Source organism: Benincasa hispida, chromosome 4, assembly GCF_027475165.1.
Source record: "Benincasa hispida cultivar pf3 chromosome 4, pf3_genome.v1.1, whole genome shotgun sequence".
NCBI classification, from domain to species: domain Eukaryota; kingdom Viridiplantae; phylum Streptophyta; class Magnoliopsida; order Cucurbitales; family Cucurbitaceae; genus Benincasa; species Benincasa hispida.
Window position 1 is genome coordinate 29,552,724 of NC_143481.1, and position 5,995 is coordinate 29,558,718.

The following is a 5,995-nucleotide window of genomic DNA, read 5'->3' on the forward strand; positions in this document are numbered from 1 at the left end:
GATTCTATTTAACCACTTTTCGAATTAATCTCACTTGAATTAAATATCTATATCTTTCTACCAAATTTAAATTTTAAATATCCATAGATTATCAATTTTCATTTATCTAATCAAATTTTAAATTTATTCAAATGTTTGAATTGTTTTTCATTATTTTATACATATTCTTAATAAATTAACCATATATTTTTCCATATTTTTTAAGATTTGAATTGTTTTGAATGTGTTATTAGGTTCAATTGTACATTTGTTAGGTCTTGAAAAGAGCTATGTTTTTTATGTTAATTCCCTCAATTCTACTTCAATTCTTTGCTTAAAATGTATATTTTATAGGTAAAATCTAATCTCGACAACAATGGATTCATCACAACAAATATGGAGCTACTTCGAGCCAAAATAGACCAAAATGATCACTTAAGAAGAAGATCAATTACAAATTACCACACTACCCTCAAAAGGATCAAATTTACACACTTCATCAATGCTCGGAGCATCGTAACGCTCCCTCCATAATGTAACCCAATGGCAGCTCAACACTGAAGGATAGAATACTACATTTTGTTGCAAAGCAGGCCAGCATCGCAACACTCTACACAACATTGCAACACTCTAGAGAATGATGGAAAAATAAAAATGTGCACTCGCGCCTGCGCAAGTGACCGTCGGACTCCATAATTGTAGGGTTGCAACACTGCGACCCTCTTCAATACAAAAAGCTTCAGTTTCAAACTTCACAAAGGAGGAGAATTTCACATTTTTTTATAGAGAGATTTCGATTTTCATGAACACTAGAGCTATTCTTTGTAAAATTTAGAGAGATTCTATCAAAATTACTTCATTCTTTGTACCAATTATGCAATTCTTAATAGATTTCTTGAAGAATTTATATCCCCATGAGTAGGTAAGTCTTTTTCTTGGTGAATTATGTAGATTAGCATTTTCTTGAGACTTTTTTTTGAATTCTTTCATGTAATTACTTGTTCTTGAATGTTCTTGCTGAGATCTTGAATAAATTGATTAAAAATGAATTGACAACTCAAATTTAATTGATTTTCTATGCAAAATTACATGGTTCTATAAAAAATTATAATTAGGTTGCAAGAATTAGTAATCTTGATAAAACCTTGGACTTCTTTTCCTATTTTCTTGAAAGAACCTACTAATTCATAACATTCATACAATTAAGCTTGAATTTTCAGTCTTTTGATTTCAAGAACTATCGTAGTTAAGAAAACCCATGAGTTTAACGTAATTTAGGGACTAATTGTGGAATGTCTTTAGGAAGCAATTAAGAACTAAATTAGAATTAATTGTTTAATTGGCTAATTAAGGCATTAGGGTACTTCCTTAATGAACTATGGAACAACTTAATTGCATGAATTTTGTTAAGTTCATGATAGAATTTTTTAAATCTACAAAAAAAATCCCCAATATTCATTTTCCCATTGAAATTTATTGTATAATCTCTATCATTTCTCTCATTACTAAAATTTTCCTATCAATTCTTATCTTTGCTTTGATTTTAGTTAGTTTCTTCACAAACAAACCCCCGCAATTGTTATCTTTTTTAATTCAAAGTTCATTTTTGGCCAATTTATAGAGGTTCCTTCTGATAGAATACGAGACATACGCAGCGGAATTGGAATCTAATTACACTCTAATTGCTTCTAAATTAAAGGAAAATAGCATGCAATTGAAGGAAAAACAGTGAATTAAAAGTGTAGAGATGCTACCTTTGAAGCTCCCGAAAGCCGCTTCTCCTCGTTGAATCTCGACCCGAACTCTTTTGGACCACCACTAGAGTTGACCTACTATCCTCTGGACTCAGAACCTAGTTGTGGGATCCGGTGGATAAAGAAAAACCGAGAGAGAGAAAAGAGATGAAAATAAAGTATGGAATTTTGAGTAGGTTTGGGTATTTCCTTTGTTTTTCACAAAGTTGTAATTTTCCAGTCCAAATATCAAAAAACTAATTTTCAAAATGGTAAAAGTCTTTTAACTCAATTGAAAAGCCCAATTTATAGAAAAAAGGCATGCAACAATTGCATGAAAAAACTTCACAAAAAACCCAACACCTAGAATCCACTCACTTAGTTGGCTTAATGTCTCCACTATAAGCCAACACCTAGCCCACTATTTTATTAGTAGAATTATCCAACAAAAGTTTGGATTTTCCCACTAACTATAGTCAAAAGGCAAAATAGTCATTTGGTCAAAGTCAAACTTTGACCAAAAAGTCAACATTTTGACTTTTTTATGATTTTATCCGTATTGACTAATTTTGACCTCCCGAGCATGAATCCACATTCATTTTTTCGAAATTCAAATCACATTTGAATATAAGGTCGGTCAAAGTTTGACTTTTCAAAGTCAAAAAACAACTTTTTGACTTTTTACAACTTTGACCATTTCCATTATTTCCGAGCTTCTGAATATGAACATATTCACATTCTCAATATTTAAATCACATTTAAATATTAAAGTTGTATTTCTAAGCTGAAAAACCTGACCACTATATCACATATACTTGTCGGTTTCTCTCTCTCTACTTAATTCGAACAATTCGAATTGTTCTATCATACTGTTCTAAGTTTATTCCATATGAGCTAGTAGGGGAACCTAATAGACCTATAGATCATGAGCTCCAATGATCCGAGATTAGCTAGCTAAACTCTTTAGACGAAGCTAATCAACATTCGTTAACTAACGGGTCATTCCACTAAAGTCTCGTAGTTGCACTCCCCTCACTATAGATATATTTGTGTCCATTTGATATAACCATGATTATTAAGTTAATCCTTCACAGGTTGTTCGTAATCTCGGCTGGGTCATAAAAACCGTTTTATCCCCGAGACTACATCTTATTCCTTAAGTTCCACTGATCCTCTAATGAACAATTGGTTTAAGGTCCAACCTATAAACCGAATCCCTCTCGGGCCAAGGAGAGGGTGGGGCCTCTTATTCAAGACCTGGATTTAGTACTAAAGGGAACAACCTATGTACTATCCCTATAACGGATAGGAGTGAATTTCGTCTTGCACCCTATATTCCCAGCTATCCACCCGATCTTACCCCTGGAATTGGAGGCTTATTGGGTTAGCGATGATGAGCTGCCCTCACTTATGAAGATCTAAGGATAATTCCGAGAATAGGAATTCATAGTTAGCTCAGGTCTCATTAAGTTATCTAGGTCATCAATTAACAAAATAGTCAGTTTTATACATAAAACGACATTTAGAACGTAAAAAGTGACTATTTCATGGTTCAATCTTATGCAAACTTATTGCATAAGAAGGAAAGGATAGCATCCAATACATCTTCTCCTACTACTGATGAATGAGTCACCTCGTTTCTGAATATTGTGACTTTTCTTCAGAGCCAGCAATTGGCTGCCGGATTTCGTCCCGCCAGGTTATCGATGATTCTACAATAGGCGGCCGCTACCCGACTTAGCGGTACTTGTCGGATCAATCACAATGATAGCTTAAATAGTTCACTGGGATCACATTATTTGTACTAACTACAAAGTGGGTCGCATCCATAGTGTCCCCAGAACAAGGCGCCCAACCTCATTCATATACTATAGACCATTTTGGCTATATATTTGAAACTTGATCCACATTTATGTCATAACATAAAGTTTAATCTACATTAAATAGCCTCAGGACCTTAGTTTATTGGATTTAAGATTACAATTTCAATAACAACTTTATCATGCTTGAGTCATATACAGATAACCAGGGATTTGATGTTTATTGGTTTGTGGTAAAACAACTAAAACAAGTAAATGAGCAAAACAACAAGATGTGAAGTAAATATCATATATTAACAATCACTAGTGTTCGTATGTACTATTTACAAACTACAGGACACAAGACTTTAGGGCATCAACCCCAACACTTCTAAGTATAACATGTCTTTTGAAATTTAAGCTCTATCAGATGGATTCCAAGAGTGCCTTCCTAAATGGGTACTTAAATGAAGAGGTCTATGTTGAACAACCCAAGGGGTTTGTGGATCCTATATGTCCAGATCATGTTTATAAACTTTAAAAGGTTTTTGTATGGGTTGAAACAAGCCCCTTATGCATGGTATGAACTAGGGGTGTACATGGGTCAGGTTGGGCCGGGTCAGAGGAATTTTGTGGACCAACCCAAAAATTTAGGTTGGCTTTAAATGAACCTTATCGGTTCATTTTTTAAGAGTCCACCCAACCCAACCCAAAATTTTTGGGTTGAGTCGGGTTAGGTCACTGGTTTTTTTTTTTTTTTTTTTGAATTTTGACTGTTTTTTTTAGTTACTTCCTTTTCTATTGAAAATTTTGATTTTTGCGAGTCAATAAACCTTCATATTTACAGAAGTGAACTAATTCTAAATATATTACATAAATTATTAAAAATTTAATAATCAAACAACATATAGTCTATGCAAAAGTTTTGGCATTTACATTAAAATACAACCACTATAAATTCAATATAAACTTCAAAAGAAACTAACTCAAATAATTCAAATGTTCAAATTCAAAGTCCATACTTAAAATATTCAAAGTCTACATTCAAAATCATTCAAAATAGAAACAAAAAGCCCAAGTTTAATAATAACTATTGGCCTATTACACCATGAGGCATAACGAATGACTTGAGTGAGTTTTTTTCTTCATCTATGGTCTTTTCACTTCTCAATGCCTGTAAAAATTACAAATACATTAAACCAAGAGGATCATTTATAAGTAATAATAATAATTGATCTTATGGTAGTAAAACTTACAATTAAAATTATCACTATGCTCCAAATCCAATTCCTTATTTCAAAACAACAGAGGTTGATGAGTTTTCTAAAAAACAAATCATGCAAAACTAAATATATTAATTATTTGAGCATAATACATGTTAGATATGTACAATAAACAGGTTAGATATGTACAATAAAAAATTCATTTAATTACATGACTCAATATTTTCACAAGCCTCTAACTCTTCAAGTCGTGGATGGAGATCTAGTAACATTGAGCTGCCACGAATCTAATTTTGTGTACATATCAAAGTCTCTACTATTTTTGGAGTCAAAGAACTTCGAAATGAATCAAGAATTCTCCCTCCTGTACTAAACGCAGATTCAGAAACCACTGTAGATATCAGAACCACCAAAACATCTCGAACAATTTTTTTATAAAATGGGATATTTGTAGCCATACATTTTTCACCAGTACAAAATCTCAAAATCATCTTTATCTTCTATATCCTTGTCAAAAAAATAAGAAGTAAAATCATTCTCCACTTCCAATAAACTTTCTTCTTCTCTCAATCTCTTAAAAGTTATCCATGGATCATTTATTTTATCGTCCACACCATGATCATCTTCATTTATAGTGACAGTCTTTGATTGTTGAGAATCATTGGTACTATGACTACCTCGAGATGAAGTGTTATGTGATTTGTAAAAGTCATATAGACGATATAATATATAATTTCATACTCTCAACCATATCCTTAACAACATCACTCTCATTAACATCGGGAAGACAATAATTCAAGTACTTTAACTTGTACCGAGGATCAATCACCATAGCCATAAACATCATTTTATTCATTTTTTCAAGCGAACTCCAATACTTATCAAACTTTGTCTTCATATTCATAGCCATCATACTTAGAACAGAGTTGGTATTATTGCTCCATTTGTTTAAAGCAAATTGAATTTTATTAATTTCCTTATAACCAACGTTAGAAGTCACATATGAAGATCCACTTATCTTTGTGGTGGTTTCATAAAACCTAAAAACTTAATAAACACACCTATAGTCAACCAATTAGATATACTTCGGGGCCCCAATCTTTTATTTCCACAGTTATTTTCCTCGAACTAATCAACAAAATCTGAGTCATCTTTCTCCTCCTTTAAAGTTCTAAAAGCTTCATCAATTTTAGTTGCATGTTCAAGCATTAAATAAGTAAAATTCCACCTAGTTGCCACATCTAAACAAACAAGAGCCTTA